The sequence below is a fragment of the Hipposideros armiger genome, unplaced genomic scaffold (genome assembly GCF_001890085.2).
Source record: "Hipposideros armiger isolate ML-2016 unplaced genomic scaffold, ASM189008v1 scaffold_247, whole genome shotgun sequence".
NCBI classification, from domain to species: domain Eukaryota; kingdom Metazoa; phylum Chordata; class Mammalia; order Chiroptera; family Hipposideridae; genus Hipposideros; species Hipposideros armiger.
The window spans coordinates 985094-1006134 of NW_017731597.1; positions in this window are offsets into that span (position 1 = coordinate 985094).

The following is a 21041-nucleotide window of genomic DNA, read 5'->3' on the forward strand; positions in this document are numbered from 1 at the left end:
TTACTTTCTTCTTACTTTTCTTTCACCCCAGATAGCTTTCAAGTAAAAATATCCTGTGTCTGTCCAGCAATGGGGTAGATTACTTGATAAGTACATGAGGTCGTTCTCGAAACAGTCCAGCCCATTCTCAATAACTACCTTGGAATATATTTATTTCCCAGCCAAAAGCCTTAATCAACCCCTAAATGCTGCTGTTTTTCAAGGCATTTTTGTGAACCCCTTTTTTATAAGTTGCACACATATGCACACGTGCAGAACTACCTTCTTGACTTTAGAATCATACCTTCAGTTTTCCTAAAACAAGACTGTTCGTTTTGATCAGCACTGGGCTCCCTGGCATGGCACAGAAAAACAGTGTTTTCCAGAGAAGCACGTTTTGTTCCATTTACATTCACTGAAGATTGTACGTCAGGCTTCAAAATCAATTCCAAGTTCAGTGCATTTTCTAAAGTTCACAAATAGCTGCAGGGTAATATAAAGAACCCCAGTGTTGGAGTCACTTCTGAGTTCGAATTCAGACCTTCCACTTCACATCTGTGCTATTGCCTTGAGCAGTTCTCAGCTTCTCTAGGTCTTACCTTTCTGAATGATTGATCTTTAAGAGTTGGCCAATCTCTAAAATGTTTGCTAGAAGGACCACATAAGAATGATCTGAAATTACTTTGTAAACTGTTATACATTGTGCAAAGGTAAGAGTCTTCATTCTAAGCCTAGAAAGCTTAAATTGAGTTTCTTTTAGAAAAGATCAGGCTTTGAGGTTAGACATTTTTGTATCCCCTTTCCAGACCTGTCTGACCCTGCGCAAGTAACATAATCTCTCTAAATTGTGTTTTCCTTAGCTGAAACATTGGATTAGTAATAGTACCAACCTCTTCATGTCACAGTAAAGGATTGTATGATAATTCGTATAAATACTTAGACCTATCCCTGCACCTAGTAAGTGTAAAATAAATGTTTACTGCTGTTATATACAATGAAAATCCTTTCTTGGGCTCATCCACACAAATTAGGTTTTCTCTTTTCCTAAGATCATGACATTTCACTCATGAAATTACTGTATATTGTGTACTTAGATTTGGAAAATGAATGGCCATGAATACACATATATAACCATATCCAAAAATCACTGATTCAACAAGTTGCTACAATTTTTAAGCCAATATATCTAGTGCCAGGCACTGTGCTAGACATGCTACCAACATCAGTTAATTTCATCTTCACAACAAGCTTACCAGCAGGTTATTACTGCCAGGTTTTAGAAAGCTAGTCCCAAGGCGATTATGAAAATTTGCTTGTGGTCACACAGCAAGTCAGATAAAACCAAAATTTCAACTTAAGTATTCTGTTAGTCTCATAATATTTTCTTTTTCTTTCATCTCATCTTCCATTTTGCATCCCTTCTTCCTTTTCTTTCATTGTTCAGTTCTAATGTAACAATAATCTAATTCAAATGCAAATTGTTTATACTGATGAATACAAGAAAAATCAGCTTTTCCTGAATCTTTTGTGCTCTTGACAACGTGAACTGCAGAACAATATAAAGATTAAGTAGGTATACACATCAGCTGTGCTACTCTGATGCCCATCCCTCTCTAATGGGGACTTCTTTCCTGCGGTGACTGATACTTGAGAATGAGATATGTGGGGGTGATAAGGGACAAGGAGGTGCCTTACTGCACTACAATACAGTCTTCATATCTGTGTGACTGAATTCAAAGGGTTCGCCCCTCGGGGTGTTCTACCAAAGAACAAGGTGTGGTTGTCGTTTTGTAGTTTCATTTACTTGCAGCAAGGAAAGGAGCTGGTATTCACATCCAAAGCTCTTTCTCCGGGAAGGGAGGCTTAGCCACAGCTTATATCCATTATTTGGTTAATTACATGTCGATTTCTTCTTTGCAGTTGGCTACACTTGTCAAGTTCATCCTGTTTACAGCTGCGTCTGCAAAATACTGTGCTACATTTTCACACTTAGCAAGAATAGCATTTAGTGAGAACTGCCCAGACTTTGAGCTCCTTGTCTTAGCTAATATTTGGGCCAATCTCTCCTAGCTAAGTCACTACAGATTCCATATACTGGGGAACAGAACTTTGAGAATTTACAATCATTCATCATTCAAGCATCAATCAAATATTGATTGAACACCACTTTTGAGCAAGGGGTTGTATAAATTACTAAAGATAAAAATGAAGCAGTACCTTTTTTTGGCAAGATGGCAGAGTAGGACCTGACTTCGCCCATCATGCATTGTTTAGGTTGCCATCTAGACTTTCCAGTGATTGAGTTTCTTTTCGTGAGAAAGATATATAATGAAAAATAAATATTATGAGCAAAATTGTATCATTTTCGTGATGATAACGTGGTGAACTCTGCTATAGACATTACAGAAACCTTTATTCTGATTTCTTCATGCTTTGAGAGAAAAAAAAGAACACTATGGTTGTTGCAAAACTGAAACAGCTTCATGCAAAATTGAAACCAATTGTAAAGATGTTTGACAATCTAAAAATTACAAAGTAGATGGAGTAAACCAGAGACAGTTGGATGCAGTTTGGCCACCTAGCTGACAAAACCAGTTTTTGTTTTTCTTTTGTTTTTTTGGTTTTTTTGAAAGATTTTATTGGGGAATTGGGGGAGGGGAACAGACAAGTTGCTGTCATTTTGTTCTTCAGTCTAGTTGTGGAGGACGTTGCTTCACTGGCCCATTTTGGTATTGTGATCACTACGCTCTTCCCAGGGAGGCAGTCATTCACCGGCCACTGGACGGCTGCTCACAATGGCTCATAGCAGCTCACAAAAGCTCATGCCCGCTGCCAGCCAGCCCCACTGCAGCCTACACCGTCACCGGCAACTTACAGCAGCCCAGCTCCAGGTCGAACTGTTGTTCACCATCTTAGCTGTAGAGGGTGCAGTGTCACTGGCCCTCATGTGGGATCCAAACCAGGGCCCTGCTGCTCAGAGCTGGCGTCCCAAGCCAACTCCTAACAAATGCGCCACTCCACTCACCTGGCCCACAAACCCAGTTTTAAGCAAAAACATGGAGATGGGATCTCAGGTATGAAAAATTCCAATGTAAATGAGGCAGTTCCTCAAGAGCAGCAGGATATCTTTACTTTTTTAGAGGCTTTGTTTCAGTAATGCATAGGAATTCTTTGAGTTTACTCTGAAATCCCAGTGTAGCCATGGGAGGCCTTACATGATGAAAAGAGACCAAACATAAAAATTCTGTCATTCCTTCCTTCTTGTCTCATCAGTGGTGAACATGGCTCCTTCGCTGGTCTCTGTTGTCTTCAGTCAGCCCAAAGGCAGCTAATAACATTGTTAATCTCTGCTCTCACCAGCCACAGTGTCTTAAAACAATTCAGACCATTCTCCACTACCTGACTAAAGTGGTCATAGCAGAGATGCTGGAAAATGCAAACAGGTGCTAAAAGACGTGGTCAGTTGTTCAGTAATAGCCTTTCTTTCTTTTTTTTTTTTTTTAAAGATTTTATTGGGGAATTGGGGGAGAGGAATAGACAAGTTGCTATTGTTTTGTTCTTCAGTCTAGTTGTGGAGGATGTTGCTTCACTGGCCCAAACTGGCACCATCATTGCGCTCTTCCCGGGTGAGGCAGATCAGTCGCCGGCTTCTGGACGGCCGCTCACACTGGCTGCTGGCCGCTCACGCTGGCTGCTGGCTACACACAGTAGCTTATGACAGCCCACTGCAGCAGGGGACTGCAGCCTATGCTGTCGCCGGGGACCCACGGCAGCCCAGCTCCAGGTCCTGGGCTGCCGTTCACCATCTTAGCTGTAGAGGGCAGTGTCATTGGCCCTCATATGCGGGATCCAAACCGGGGCCCTCTGGCATCCCAAGCCAGTTCTTAACCAACGCACCACTCGGCCGGCCCAGTAAGAGCCTTTCACATATAAAGACCCTGTTTCATTTTGTTGACTATGTTTGATGGGGCGAGGGAGATGTGAGCAGGTACTCTGGACAACTTCTTGGAGTGACTCAGAGTTTCCTTGAAAATGCCCCACCCCTCGTGTTTGGACCTTGGGTTGCATCCAGCAATGTATCAGCGTTAAATATGTTGGCAGAGAAAGTGAGCCTGACCCCAGAAGAAGCTTAGAGCTATATTGTGAGTATATTAGAAATGCAAGGTTGATCCTTAAGTAGGCCTGGGGTAATGGGCACGTCATCCACAAGTAATCAAAAAGAACAAGTCTGTCATTTAAAAGCCAGATATTGGCCATCGATGTGGAGAAAAAGCTGAGTCAGAATAGTCAATCAGATGCTTTCAGTTGGGTAACTTGGGAATCTGGCTCTACAGTGGACTGAATGGACCCTCTCCCCACCAAAAAAAAGTCATATGTTGAAACCCTGATCCCAGTGAGATGGTATTTGGAGGTGGGGCCTTTGGCAGGTGATTAGAATGGGATTGGGGCCCATACAAGAAGAGCTCAGAGAGAAAGCTCACTCCTTCTACCACATGAGGATACAACAAGAAGTCAGATGCCTGTAACCCCCACCAGAACCTGACCCGATTGGCGCCATGTATGAGCTCAGGCTCCCAGCCTCCAACCAGTGAGAAATAAATTTCTGTTGTTTGTAAGCCACCCAGTCTGTGGTACTTTGTTGTAACAGTCCAAACTAAGATAGGACCCTACGGAAGAATGCTAAAAGAAATATTTAGAAATTCATCATCACAATTTCATTATAAAAAAGTATAATACACATTTTAAAAGCGATTAAAATACTGTGTAGAAATTTGGGGATGGGGAATATATCAGACCTGGATTCTATCCTGAAACCATCTGTGACCTAATAGGGAAGATAAAAGACATAAGTAACTATAATGTAAAATGCAAATTTTTTTAAAAAATGACATAACAGATGATAGAGTTAGGGACTGGAGGATTTTTAGGAGATGAGAAATTCCTTAAAGCTGGAGGAATCCACAGATGATTTATGAAGGAAAGAAAGGGCACTCGACCTGGGCATTGAAGGATGTTAGGATTTGATATGTGGAGAAAGGAGGAAGGAGAAAAGAGCAAGCAAAGGTGCAGGGGAGATGTGGCTTTTACAGAGCAAGTCAGCCCTTTGACTAGATAGGAAGCCATGTGAAGATGCGTGGAGGACATCAGCGGGTCATTCGTGCAGGAAGTCAGGCTGGACAGACTCACAAAGGACCTGGCACGAAGCAGCCAGGTCACAACGTGGCACGAAGCAGCCCTCCTCCAGCTCCCCTTTTCGCCTTCGTCTGTTTCTGACAGGATTCTTTTCAGAAAGTTGCCATTTATGACTCCCCACTCAATGCCATGGTCTTATTGAAATCAGGCCTGACACCCAACACCTCTCTCCTTTCTTCCCCAAGACATTTCCCTTCTCGCCTTGACAGGATGCACGGTCACAGAGCAGCCTGAGCACCAAGCTCCCACTTTCACAGATCTTACCGAGCGACTTGTGGCGTGGCAGCTTGCCAGGCCCTGATCACTTAGCCCAGGGAGCCCGCCATGGGGGGGTGGGGCGGGGGATGCTGGAGTTCATCTGACATGCAGAATGAGCCCTCTCCCAAAGGCACTGCGAGGGCATCAGCGCTAAATTGTACCTGACATTTAATTCCAGCTTTGGGCAGTTCCGTGTGAAACTTGACTTCAGTGAGACATTGATCAGCCTGCAGCTTTTCATGAGCTTTGACACAATCAATTTTCTCCAGTGGATTGGGCGATCATTAGCCGACTTCCAGAAAAGCCTGGGTCACGCACAGCTTTCTGCAGGCCTTGGAACTGCACGCCGGGAGGAAATGATGAAAAATTGCTGCTGGCAAATGACTGCCCCCTTCCCTGCAGAACATAACCAACAAGAGTCTACAAGGAGCAGACCCACCTTCAGTCTCGTCACCTCTAAAATCTGGGTCTGTGAGAAGATTAAGGAAATCACTAGTTGACTTAGGAAAAGGGGACAAAATTGGATGAGACTCTACCCACTTAAGGTGTCCTTACAGCCACACCTTATTGTCCCAAATGTCCTAAACTAACTCTCCCCATCTTTACCTATCTAGAACTCTATAGAGGTGGAACAAAAAATAAAGCACTTCATTAGTGTGAGTCCATATTACTTATTATGAGGTTTTGGTCAGTGAATCGAGAAGCATCTATTGTGTTCTTGGCGACAATGACCTTTTTTTTTTTTTATTGTATTGGGGAATTGGGGGAGGGGAACAGACAAGTTGCTGTTCTTTTGTTCTTCAGTCTAGTTGTGGAGGACATCGCTTCACTGGCCCATGTTGGTGTTATCATTGCGCTCTCCCCGGGTGAGGCAGATCGGTCACAGGAATTGGACAGCAGTTCATGGTGGCTCACAGCAGCTCACAAAAGCTCATGCCCGCTGCCAGCCAGCCCCACTGCAGCCTACACCGTCACCGGCAACTCACAGCAGCCCAGCTCCAGGTTTAGCTGTTGTTCACCATTTTAGCTGTAGAGGGCACAGCGTCACTGGCCCTCATGTGGGATTTGAACCAGGGCCCTGCTGATCAGAGCTGGCGTCCCAAGCCAACTCCTAACCAATGCGCCATTCGGCTGGGTCAACACTGACTTTTAAGCCACTGACTCCCTACTCTCATATGCAGAGCTGCCTGCACCAAGGCAGTGCAGATAACTTCCTGTATTACATGAGTCAGAAGATACAGAAAGGCTTGCTTCTCCCAAAGCATGAATCCCATTATCAGAAACCATGTCAACATATGCTCCCACCAGTGGTCAGCTGAGTACTTGTCGCACGGTCAGCACTCATTAAAAAAAAAAAAAGTTGAATGAATGATTGAATTAATCCAACTGGCATATTCCTGATATTGGAATGGTGAAAGTGTTACTAGAAAAGTTTCTAGAAAGTTCTCATAAAATAGCATAAATACTAGCTTATTTACATGCTTGTATATGTTAGCACTGCATAGCATATATTCAGTAAGTATTTCCTGAATGACTGAACATTGTTTATTCAGGTATTTTGGAATGTGACGTAAGACAGGCAAGTTGTTGTTTGTTTGTTTTTCATGTTTATTGGGATGACAGTTGTTAGCAAAGTTACATAGATTTCAGGTGTACAATTCTGTAATACATCATCTATATATCACATTGTGTGTTCACCACCCAGAGTCAGTTCTCCTTCTGTCACCATATATTTGATCCCCTTTACCCTCATCTATCACCCCCTCCCCTCTTACCCTCTGATAACTACTAAACTATTGTCTGTGTCTGAGTTTTTGTTTCTTTATTTGTTTGTCTTGTTCCTTTGTTGTTTTCAGTTTTATATACTGCGTATCAGTGAAATCATGTGGTTCTCAATTTTTTCTGTCTGACTTATTTCGTTTAGCATTATAATCTCAAGATCCATCCATGTTGTCACAAATGGCACTATTTCATCTTTTCTTGTGGCAGAGTAGTATTCCATTGTGTATATATACCACTTCTTTATGCAATCATCAGTGGAAGGGCACTTTGGTTGTTTCCATGTCTTGGCAACTGTAAATAAAGCTGCAGTGAACATCGGAGCCTGTATGTCTTTATGGATAAATGTTTTCAGATTTTTTGGGTAGATACACAAGAGAGGGGTTGCTGGGTCATATGGTAATTCTATTTTTAATGTTTTGAGGAATCTCCATATTGCCTTCCATAGCAGCAGCACCAATCTGCATTCCCACCAACAGTGTATGAGTGTTCCTTTTTCTCCACAGCCTCTCCAACACTTGCTTTTGTTTGTCTTGTTGATGATAGCCATTCTAACAGGTATGAGGTGATATCTCATTGTGGTTTTGATTTGCATTTCTCTGATGATTAGTGATGTTGAGCATTTTTTCACATGTCTATTGGCCATTCGTGTGTCCCCTTTGGAGAAATGTCTATTCAGGTCCTCCGCCCATTTTTTAATTGGATTGTTTGGGTTTTTTTGTTGTTGAGTTGTATGAGTTCCTTATATATTTTGGAGGTTAGCCCCTTATTGGAGGTATTGTTTGCAAAAATCTCCCATTCAGTTTGTTGCCTCTTTATTTTGTCAGTGGTTTCTTTGCTGTGTAGAAGCTTTTTAGTTTGATATAGTCAACAAGCAAATTTTAAGGCGAAGAAGCAGCCTTGGAGCAGTACTGCACTTGTGACTTTGGCGACATGGGTACCATTGGCAGGAAGCCCAGATCCCCTGGCCCCAGCATCTCAGAGAGTATGTATACTGCCCTTCCAACCTGGACACTGGGGGCTTTATAATCACCCCCGGCCTGAGACTTGAAAGACCATCCGTTAGTGCTTCCCGAGCCTGTCTCCTGTTCTTTCTTACCTGAGCCCACAGGTCCTTCTGCATCCTCACAGGAGGTGCACTTTTCAATCCTTTCAGGGAAGATCCATGGACCCTGGGCTAAATGGGCTTTGAATTACCTCCTCATGGAAGCTGTCATGTCCTAAGGCAGGATCAGTGTACCAGACACTGGCAGATGGTACAAGACAGGCCAGGCTCAGCTCCCAGGCACTCAGGATTCAAGAGGGTCTGGAACATCTGGGCACTTCGTAGACGTTCCATAGAGTTGGCTGAGGGGAGTTATTTCATCTCGTTGCATATTTTTTAATGTATTTTATTACATAGAGAACGGTTGTTTTCATGGGTCTTAAAGTATGTGTCAGAGGGGAGAGAGCTGTAGGTTTGAAATTAAAAGACCTAGATTTCAATCCTGCTCTGCCCATCTTGGATGTGTCCTTAACTTCTCTGGCCTCAGTCTCCTCAGCTATAAAGTGGGTGTGATGGCCTTGCTGCCTCATTTGCAGAGTTTTTACAGGGATTCAACAAGATAACAAATAGGAAAGCTTTGTGGAAAACGGTAATGTACTCGAGAAACAAAATGTAAATTTTCATTAATACATAAATGATACATTTTAACAGTGCAATTAGTTTGTATGCAAAATTTCAGTGATATTGTTGGTACATAATTTTGCATTTCTCTTGAGGACCCTAATTATCCTAATAAGCATGCTGCTTAAAGACAAGGGGCACTGTAGTAGTTCCGAGAGAATGCTGACTCCCACTGTCCCCTTCTCAGGATGATCCTGAAAAAGTCACTTAGCCTTTTCAAGCCTCAACTCCTCCATCTTAAAACTGATAATACTTGTGCTGTGTATTGCACAGATGCTGCTGAGAGTCCGTTCAGATGGTAAATAGCAATACACTTTGAAAACTGTTAAGGACAATCGAAACGTAAGGTCTAGTTTGGTGTTTTCATAGACTCTTCCCTTGATGATGGCCCAGTGAAAACCACTTTTCCTCCACTTTCCTCCAGAGGGAAGAGACCCCTGCATGTGGACTCTGGCTTGAGGACTGTGTGCCCTGAGCACAGCCCTTCTGTTCATTTAGGAGGGCGAGGAAGCATGCTCATCAATACGGGACACATCAGCTGTAGGTGTGGGCCAGGCGTTACTCAAAACACTCGATGCAGTGGAAATAAATAAAGTAATCGCCCTGGCTGTCATGGTCATTCTCAAGTTCCCACCCAAGCACTGTGTGTCTCCCAGAAAGGAACAAACTCACCAGCCACAGGCCCTGTGTCCATCAGGGCAGCAGCACCAGCAACTGTAACTAACTCCAACTCCCAGGGGTTTACTGCAATGAAGGCTTATTTCTTTCCGATATCACAGTCCAGTACAGGTGGCTCTCCATTAAGCATAACTCAGACCCAGGCTGCCTCCCCTTTGTGGCCCAGGCATCATCCAGTAGTCCGATGGAAGGGGGAGAGAATATGGAAAAGTGTATCAAACGTTCGCCACCCTGACCCCATAGTAACAAGCATCACTTCTCACAATCCATAGGCTACACTGGTCCCATGCCAGCTGACTGAGCAGAGGTGCACAGGGATAGTGGTGGGCATGACAGTCTCCGTGGGACTCCATGATTACGAGTCCAAGTCCTGGAGCAGCAAACTACTCCCCGGTCCTGCAGTCATAACTGCAGCATGGTTCACTCAAGTGGAAACACTCAGGGATGCATTCTTCATTGGGATGGGACAGGATGGGATACAGTGGGATGCAGTGGGAAGACATGAGGTAGGCTGGGTAGGCTGACTCCTTAAAAATGTCTGCCAGCACCTGCCCAGCGTCTGGCCTAGAACCAGTGAGTGATATGTGTCTGTTGGATAACACAACGAAAGAATGACGGGAGAGAGTGACTACCCAAGGAAGATGTCTATCACCAAACACAGGCTTAAGTCGTGTGGTTCTCAGCAGGCTAGGACTGTGAGCGCATCACGAGGATGGGATGAGCAGGGATCCTCCTTTCTTTTTGTGGCATTAATTTCACTCAATCTCTAAGCAGGTCTCAAGGACTTTCTTCGTTCCTACATTTTCCACTCTTTTTCTTCGTTCTCTCACTGGTTTCCTCTTCAGCTTCAGTGTTCTCCTTTATAACCCCCTCCTTGCTTTTCTTTGCCTCGCCTAGGTACCAAGTGGCCAAAGGATTGCAGAACCCGTGGTCAAGATTTGACCTGTGGTTAGCGTTGGATACATGTGGGCAAAACAGAAGTGTTGTCGGTCTTAAGAGAGTGCTAGGACTGACAGGGACTCTCAAAATCGGGGGATTCCTAAACAAGCAGATGGTACAAGACAGGCCAGGCACAAGTAGCCATTTCCTACTCGACTGGTACGATTTAAAGCCTACCCATTGGAATTATTTCCTGTAGATCCTGCTATTCAGTGTAAGGTCCTCTGCCAGACAGTTTGAGAAAGAGTGATATTGACCAGTCCTCTTATTTTATGGATGTGAAAATGAGCTGTAGAAGAGAAAATAGCTTTGCAAAGGTCCTCGAGTGAGTGAGGAGTGAGTGAGTTAGGGAGGAGTGAGTGAGTGTAGTGAGTATGAGAACTACACTGCCCAATATGGTAGTCACTAGCCACATGTTGCTACTGAGTACCTAAAACATGGCTACTCCAAACTGAGTTGTGCTGTAGTGTAAAATATACACTGAGTTTCAAATACTTCGTGTAAGAAGAACATACAATATTTCAGTAATGTTTTGTTCTGATTACATGCCAAAATGATAAATTTTTATTCCATTAGGTTAGATGAAATACATTATGAGAATTAACCTGTTTAATTTTTTAATGGAGCTACTAGAAATTTTAAAATACCTTTGTGCCTCAAAACTTATTTCTGTCAGACAGTGCTAAACTGGAATACAGCCTTTTGCCTCTACGGAGTTCTTTTTACGCCACAACACTACTTTCATGTAGTGTTGTTTTATTTGTTAGTTTGTCCATTTGTTTGTTTACTCGATTATTTTCTTAAGCACCAATCACAGCCTAGTCAGGACTTCATCATATTTACCAACCTTAAATCAAAAGAAATATCATTAAAAGACCAATCATTCTGCTTTACTGCACATACGAAAATGCTGATGTACACAGAGGACATTATTTGTGTGTACGCCTTGTGTCATTCTATTTTGCCTCGCGAAGACACACGTGGCCTTAGAGCATAAGCTCCATGTTTTAACCTGCCCTTGTACATACACACACACACACACACACACACACACACACACACACACACAAAGATTCTGCTAGGCCCAGTGTCTGCTAACTCAGTGAGAACTCCCATACAGGATAGGACCCAGAAGAGGCCAAGGCTGCCCACCTGGCCTCAGGAAGACCTGGCCTCACGGTTTGGAGAGTTTGTTGTTACTGAAACAGAAGAACAATTACTTGTCCAAGTACTCAGACTTCTCACTCATCACCACCTGCCCTCTATATCATCTTTTTACCAAGTTCCTCCTTGAAAGGAATTAAAATACAAAAGCGCTCCTAGGGCTTGGGAATCAGTGTCTTTTATTCTATTGTGAACTCAGAGGGAACTGTAAAGGGGAAATTCCCCTAGAAGGAGGGGGAGGAGAAAAGCAGAAGAGATGCAACCTTCTGCTGCTGTTGTCTGGCCATGGGTCCCTTTTCTTGGCGTCTTGTTCTCTTTGATCCTGGCCTCATCCTCCCAACCTATTTTGCCCTGAATGCTTGTCATTATAGGTTTGGTGTGGAAAGGAAGAGTGTCTGTTGATACAGCCCAAATCAGAAGCTGTCTAGTGTGCAAAGACAGACCACTTGCTGGCTTTAGCCAATAGGACAAAGCCCCAGATGCAATCTGATTGGCCCACTGAATACAAAAGGCCTAATGTCATGCAGTGTACACAGAGGGGAAGAAATTGACCTCATGCACCCAGCCCTGCGACATCACTGCCCTGTGACATATTCAGAAGTAGCCACCCAGCCCTGCATTCAGAGAAAATGAAAACTCTACCTTCTTAAGGAGATTACGTCTGTACACGGTATCCTTGGACTTCCAGTTTATTCAGATACCTGATTAGTAATTAACCCTTTCACTTTTATCAATTTCCAGCTCACTGATCCTTGTTGTAATCCCTTAATAGGAGCTTCTCTGTGGTAAGGTCATGGATTAGAGGGGAAGTTGCTACCAGGGAGTGTCAGTGTCAGTAGTAAACTCTGCCCTTCTGACTCTGCATTGTAGGTGTCTTTTAAATATCCCTGTCAACTATGGTTGAGTGCCCCTTTTCCCTTTGCAATAACTTCCAATGGAAGCATTTTTCTTAAGGCATTTGTTCTGAAGCTTACAAAGGAAATAGGGCTGGGTTGCCTGAGTAGCCATGTTCCCCTCCTTCAAGATGTATTTGGAGGAAACACAAATGTTGTTCACCTAGCAACCACTGCTGCCCTTGACCCAAGAAGTGGAGAAAGAAAGAGAAGCAATCCCAACTTAGCTAATCAGAAGGAGTCTATATTCTAAGGAGAAACCTAAATCCTGTCCCCGTCCCAACACAGCAGAACAGATCCTTCCCAAATTGTCACCGAAGTCAGGCCTTACAAACAACAGCTGTCACCTGGGTCCCTCCCCTCCTCAGCTCCTGCATGCCATCTTGGGTGATCATCAGCCACATTTTGGCCCTGACTCCAAGGGCCCCAGCACATTCTCCTGAACATTCTGTCACATGACTCCCAAGTGCACCTGTTCAAAGGCATTAATGACTCACTTTAACTCATCAGATTACTGTGTCCCTCCTTCCCTCTGAATAAAAACAAGAAAGGGGGTTGGAGGGGGGTGAAGGGGGAAAGAGTGGGTCTGTAGCAGGAAGCAGATGTTATCTAGGGTATGCCTAGCTCAGGGAGGAGTAGGAAGAAAGGAGGAATAATTGGCATTGAACCCCAATAAGCCAATTTACTGAATTATCAGACAATGTCAGGTGTACATCTTGATTTTACAGAAAGTATACAGCAAAGAGTGTCCATTTACCTTTTAGGGCACTATTGGGGATTCAATTCTCTTGTCCCCTACATTAGTTTTCTATTACTATGTAACAAATTACTCTCAAATTTATAGTCTTAAAACAAACATTGATTATGTTTCTTTGGGTCAGAAATCCAGGCCTGGCTTTGATGGGTATGTCTAGCTCAAATTGTCTCATGAGGTTGCAGTCACAGGCCGGGGCTGTGGTCTCATCTGAAGGCTTGACTGGGGGTGGGATCCACTTCCACATTCATTCCGTGATTGTTGGCAGGACTCATTCTCTCCCTCCAAGAATTCTGCTAGGCCCAGTGTCTGCTAACTCAGTGAGAGCCCCCCTGTACAGGTTGGGATACAGCAGATGCCAAGCCTGTCCATTTGTCCTTGGGAAGATGTGGCCTCACAGTTTGAGGAGTTTATTGTTATGTAAACAGAAAAACAATTACTAGTCCAACTACTCAGTCTTCTCTGCAGTCTCAGCCTGCTTTTTATATGATCTTTATATTAAGATCTCTTCACAAGGATGTCTCATAACATGGCAGCTGGCTTTTCCCAGGGCGAACAATCTGAACAACAGCCAAAGAGTATTCCCAAAATGGAAAACACAGTCTTTTTCTAACCTAATTGTAAAAGGTTATAAGAGAAGGATGTAATTTACAAGTTCTATTGCAACACGTCCCTCATTCTCTTCAGCAAAAGTAGATCCGGTAGCCCAGGCCACGTTCAAGGAGAGAGGATTACACAAGGACATGAGTACGCGGGATCATTAAGGTCATCTTGGAGGCTGCCAATCGCCTTCCCTTTCATTGATTCATTCTACTGTCAAAGTTTGGGGTTATACGTGAATGTACAGGATATGTTTCTTCACAGATCAGTTAGAATTAAGGTATAAACAATACTACCACGTGATGATTTAGCCAAAAGCAATTGGACTGAAGGCAATTTTGTTGAAATAGAGTGGTTCAACAACACTCTGATCAAAACAAATCCTGGTCACTGGAGAAATAGAAATATAGAAGCAAATAAAAGTAGAGCCTCCCCAAATCCTTAAAGGCAGATGAAAATCCCTGAAGATTCATAAGGAGTTGCAAAAACTTTCCATGATGTACCAAAATAAACCATATCTGGAACCTAGGGACAGGCTATTCATATTCCAAGAAATTGTCATATTGGTCAACTTGCTTCATTAGAAATTGCATTTGGCTAAATTGCCATCAACTGAATCATCCTACCCCATTACAGGAAAAAAAAAAAAGTAACTCACTTTAGAGGAAGCTTGTTGCATTTCACGTCAAGATTTCCAGGGTAAGTGACTAGTGTTAGAAAGCTGAGAAATGGTGCTAAGTAACAAATTACCCCAAAACTTAGTGGTTTAAAACAATAATAATAATTTATCAACTTTCATGGTTTCTGTGGGTTAAGAATTCGGAAAGGGCTCAGCTGGAGGTTCTCACCTAGGGTCTCTCATGCAGTCGCTGTCAGATGTCAGCTGGAGCTGCAGTCACCTGAGGACTTGACTGGGGCGGAAGCCACTTTCTAAGTGGCTTAATCACATGGTTACCTAGATGGTTCTCGCAGTTGGTGAGAACCTTCAATTGTCTCTACGTGGATATATTCGTGGAGTGCTTGAGTGTATCATAGTATGGCAGCCAGCGTCCCCGAGAGCGAGAGATCTAAGACACCAGGGTAGACGCTGAGTGCCTTTTATGACTTGGCCCCAGGAGTCACAACTTTTACTTCCACCATGTCCTGTTAGTCACACAGAGCCAGCTCTGATTCGAAGTGGGAGGACACTACACAAGAGTGTGAATTCCAGGAGGTGTGGATCAATGGGGGCCACCTTGGAGGCTAGTTATCATATAAACAAAGCAGATGGGTTACCCCCAGCCAGTTTTCTGTAGATCCTGCTCTCTAGGACCCCTCTGTCTCATTACAGAGATGAATACTGGCCTCCTCCTTGGTTCCATGGAGCCTAAGTCAGGGTGAGTTCAGGCTTTTAGGCTGAGTCCAAGATGGGAACTGAAGTACAGTTAGTTGATGGTAAGAGCCAGTCTTCTACTTAAGAGCTACCTGATGGAATAATATTAGGGACATCAAGGAGGGCCTTTTCCTAGTAAAATGCCAATCCCCCAGCTTGGTGAGTCAAGCTTAAATTCCTCTAGCAACAGGCAAAATGCTTTTACATATTTAGAGGAAAATCTTAAAAGTGCATACACTCCAGGGAGAGGTAACATACTGGTCTAAATTTGCATCAAGGTGTGAATGATTGGTGACAGATCTTTTCCTGAGAAGAAACTTTCATAGCATTTGGGCAACAAATAGAAAATGGAAAGACTCTACAGAAAAATATGGGAGAGGCTTCCAGGGAAGTGGAAGTCAAATCACTGATGTCACTATTTTTCCAGGAGCCACACTTATCCCACAGCATTTCAAAACGAGAATTACAGAAAGTTAAGCTATAGTAGCCAAAGAATAGTTATGAGTCCTAAAATAGCGTGCAGTTAGGAACTAGTAATTGGAAGAAATGTAATTTTTTGAGGGACTATATTTTTGCCCTTGATAAATGGCTTCTCCATGCATGCTACTCTACTGTGTTAGACCTTTAGCTGTTCTTACCTAACAAATTATAGATGGAAGGACAGAGACAGAGGAGATGACATGGAACTCTATACAGACACAGTCATAAAACCACACTTGGACCAGAAATAAATGAGTGCTGCCAGGCTTCTGCTGGTCCTTTACACTATCTGGAATCGTCCCAAATGGGCAGAAAAAAAGTATGCCAACCTTGGCCTATATTCACATAAATGACTAAGAGCTGGCTGTGTAAAAAGTGTTTTTAGATCAAATCCCATGACAGTGAACTTCAAGGAGCGTGGGGGAGTGTTCAGATGCTTCCAAGGTTCTGCAGTTTGGTCGTACCAGATATTGCCCGAGATCACTCCCAGATACCTCAAAGCCAGGCCAAGACAATAATCCCTACTTGAGTTAATTATGACTTAAGATATATAGCTCACAGACTGTAATTTTCAAAAATGTGGAAATTGGAATACCTAATTCCTTTGCCATGTCTCCCTTTTTCCTGCCAGAACCAACTATGCTACCACATTCTCTCTTTCTGCTAGAAGAAAATCTTCTTCCATCTCTTTTACTCCTTGTGAGCCGTGGCCACAAGATGCCATTTTTGTCATTACCAGTTGAGTGCTGTCATAGAACACCTTGCGCATGTACTACACCATGCAACCACGTTTCCTATTCTGGCTTTAGAGGAAAAATCCATTTGGACAATTAGAAATTCTGCACACACCGAAAGAAACAAATCTCTTCATTGGAGTGCTAGCCCAGATAAGAGTGTTTTTCTCATGGAGCCCTTCACACAGGAGACGTTACTTATGAAATATTTGTCTCTGGGAAGAGACAAATATAGAATACAGAATTTGGGAACAAAAGAATTTAAAATGGCGTCCCTTTGCCTTCTTCCTTCTACTATACTTTAAAGATTATGTCTGCTTTGTTCACTGTTGTATCTTGGTTAAGTAATGAAATGTCTAACTTACGGTAAGTACTCAATACATATTTATGGAATGAATCAAGGTGGATAAATAATAAATAAGTCAGCAGGTTAGTGAAATGTAGAATGACCTTCCCCTTAACTATAATCTGCTACCTCACAAATTCTGTGGAAAACCTATTTTTCCAAACCCTAGAATCCAGCTGTGTTCCCAAGATTCATCTATTGTAGATTCTCTCACACTTTACCATATTCCTACTAGTTGGCCCTGGTTTCCAGACACCTGGACACCTCCCTTCTTTCTGTCCAACTTCGTTCTAGTCCCTACTGGTCCCCACAGATAAAACACTTTTCCATCTCCAAGTACATAGCAAAATTAACCATATCCAAGGTAAACTAGAGCCTGGGAAAATATACCTACTAGCCTTATTATGGCTTCACTCAAAACCTGATGTCAGTCATTCGTGCATTCATGTATTTGTTCATTCATTCTTTCAATAAATATTTGAATGACTTCTCAGTGCCATTATCCATATTGATACAAAGACACATCCACTACGGAACTTCCAGGAATTACAGTCATCAAAATCTGGCAAAAAAAAGAATTTATTCCTAGTGCTGAATCCCATTTCAGTAATGATGATTATAGGGAAACCGACATTAATGAGCCTCTGCTATGCACCAGGCACTGTACTGGACACTTTCCATATGTCATAAAGAATCATTACTATAGCGCATGGGCAGTGTCCTTGGATGCTGTTTGATTACATTGGGTCTGCATGTCCGAGCGTCCCCCAGCTCCCCACACTTCCAGAATCCCCTGGCTGTTGTGAAGCCAACCATTGAATCACAGCTAATAGAAACAACTGCGGCTGTCAAATCACGTTCCTTACTTGTGTTTGCAGAATTGCGATCCCACCACAGCAAACGCTGGCTTGGGATATTATTCAGTGTTAGAAGTTTAGGCCTGTGTTCCTCCCAAGCTTTACAAGAAACTGCACTTCAGGTTAGTCACAAGGGGATGACTGAGTATCTGAGAATGAACATTAATGAAATTAAGTATAAACTCACAAAGATCAGTCTTTGACTTTATTAAACTTCCACCAAATAAGTATATCCACATCTCCTTTTCTCTGTTCAGCCTCTGTCTCTCCTCTCTTCTCCCCCCACAGCCCCAATCCCATATCCCCATTTCCAAGTGTCAGTGGTTGCTTCCATGCTTCCTGGATTGGGGCACAGTGAACATAGCTCACCATCCAAAATGCTCCTACGTTTGGGGACCTCCTTGAGTGTCAGGAAAGTCGAGGTGGTTTGCCAGGTGTGTGAGTTTTTGGTGTGTGCCAAAATAATGTGCCAAATCACTCAGGAAAGAATATAATATTTTCCAGTGTCCAGATGAACCAATAAAATGTGCTTTAAATTCCTGAAATATAAATCGACTACATTTTGTGAAAAGATTCTCTGTTATAACGGAAACCTGGCAGAACAGGGAGCAACCTAAAGGGGCTTGTCCTCTCTGACTTGAAACCCCTGGGGAAATGAGGTTTCACCTTTAATCCGGTCTGGTTGCCAATGAACTCAGTATGATTGGACTTCACATTTTAGATTCCATGAAATTGCCTTTAACAAGTAAACTCTTGAAACTTGACCTTTTATGATCATAAAATTCCACACCATTTGGCACATTTAGCAGCACCTGAAATGATGAGTGAACATCTTGATTCAGTTTAGCATAGTAAGCATCTGATAAAACAAGACCCTTGGGGGCCTCGCTGAGGTTTTCTAATTAGCTCGTGCTGTCATCAATACATTATCTGTTATCTCCCTGATTCATTATGAGTGTTACAGCCAAACCCACTGTGAGGAAAATCGGGAAAATAGAAGTATTGACCAGGTGTTCCGTTTGGATAGATTAGCAGAACCGAAAGGGCACACAAAGCCTGAGCACTAAATGAAAGCAACAGAAATGGTTTAGCTTTCCATTGGAGCCCCTGTAAATGGGTTTCACAAAACCTCCTATGTCCTACCACTCTTCCTTCCAAAAGCACAAGAAGTCAAAAAGGATAAAAAAGTTCTATGTCAGGGACTGGCTGAGTGGCTCAGTTGGTTAAGAGCTCACTCAAGAGTGCGAGCTCTGAGCAACAGGGTCACCAGTTCGATTCCCAGCCCGAACTGAGCTGCCAACAGGTGGTAGGATGGCTCAGCTAAAAAAATAAAAATAAAAAAGTTCTATGTCAGAAGGTTGTATAACTATGCAGATGTTTACTTACACCAAATAAAATCATAATTTCCCTCATTATTTCAGAGTCTCAGAATATTCTTGTCTTGGTTTTATCATAGCCAAGCCCTGATGTACAAATACTTATGAAATCATAAGGTCGGGTGTGTTGTAGGGTGTGTTGAAGAATAAGAAAATTCTCCAGATATTTATTGTAGATTATTATCATCCATAATATGTTCTAACTCAGACTTCCCATCTACTAAAGAAATATTGTATTTGGATTATGATGGTGAACTACACAACCCCAGTCACATTCTACTTCTTTGTGCCTATCCAGATCCAAAGACTAAGTTTTTTTCCTTCCTTCCTTCCTTCCTTCCTTCCTTCCTTCCTTCCTTCCTTCCTTCCTTCCTTCCTTCCTCCTTCCCTTCCTCATATAATATAAAACCCTACAAGGAAATTCATCCAAATATTAATAACAGTTAACTAGGGATAGTGGGATGAAGAGTTATTTGTTTTTAATATTTTCAAAACTTTTCACTAGAATAATGTGTCACTTTTCAAGTAAGAGGGCAGGGTGAAAAAAGACAAAAAGGGAATAGACCCAAAAAAAACCTCATGAAATTTGCAAAGATTCTAGGCCCCAGAGTTCCCATCTCAGTGGGTTTTCTCCATCTATATATTGTGTAACTCAGTTCTCTGGACTTCATCTATAGTGCTTTGTCTTCACACATGATGAAGGACACCCAAGGCTGCGTCTTCACAGCCCTGAACTCTCTGCACCACCTCCCACCAGCCAGTGCTCCTCTGGGTGCTGACTGCATGGAATCTATCTCTGAAGTGCGCCTGGACCCACATGCTTTTTCAATGAGAGTACATGTAGGTAGCTAGAATTCCTCTTCTCCATCCCTTCCGATGTGTGCAACAAGACCCTGAATACAGCCTTAGGCATTTGCACTGATTCAACTCCTACTGACTGGATAATATTAATACTAGTTTGGGAGACTTGGCAGATTCCACTCTGGCAACAGCATATTCCAGCTCTGTCTCGTGAAGCCACAAAGGGAATAGGGTACAGAATTCCTCTTCATTTCCTGTCTTCAAGGCTTCAAGGGAAGCCTCTCAGGGTTAAGCAGCTGCCATATTCCACCTCTCATGTAGACACATGCAATGGAAGGGTAAATAATTCGAATAATAAGAGTTTGTATTTGGACCGGCAGAGTGGCTCAGCTGGTTATGAGCTTGCTTGGGAGCACCAGCTCTGAGCAGCAGGGCTGCAGTTCGGATCCCACATTGAGGGCCAGTGACGCTCGCCCTCTACAGCTAAGATGATGAGCAACAGCTCAACCTGGAGCTGGGCTGCTGTGAGTCACCAGTGATGGTGTAGGCTGTAGCAGGGCTGCAGTGGGCTGCCGTGAGCTACGTGAGTGGCTGGCAGCCAGCATGAGTGGCTGGTAGCCGGTGTGAGCTATCAGGAGCCGCTGTGAGCGGCTGACCAACGACCGGAGACTAATTGCCTCACCCGGGAAGAGCGCAATGATAATACTAACATGGGCCAGTGAAGCGACGTCCTCCACAACTAGATTGAAGAACAAAACAGCAATTTGTCTACCTGTCTGTCCCCCTTCCCCGATTCCCCAATGCTGTTACCCATCCCCTAATTCCCCAATAAAATCTTTTTTAAAAAAAAAAAGAGTTTGTATTTGAGCACAATACAAATTTTAAAGTGCTTCGAGATCATCAAGGATGGAAGTATGCAGCTATTAACAGCCCCTAAGTAAAAGAGATTGGCTATGTAGGATTTGAAACTTGAACATTCTTCTTCATGGCCATACCTACCAGCCGAATCAGGTGGAGAGAAGGAAAGCAATAGAAACAGATGCGACGAAGTACTGGGTTCCAAAAAGACCTGCTCAGTTGACTGAACATTTTGACTTTGCTTTGATGTTGCCTAGACATATCTATTCTGGAAGAAAATGGTGATTAACTTTCTCTGAAGTCCACAGAGGTCC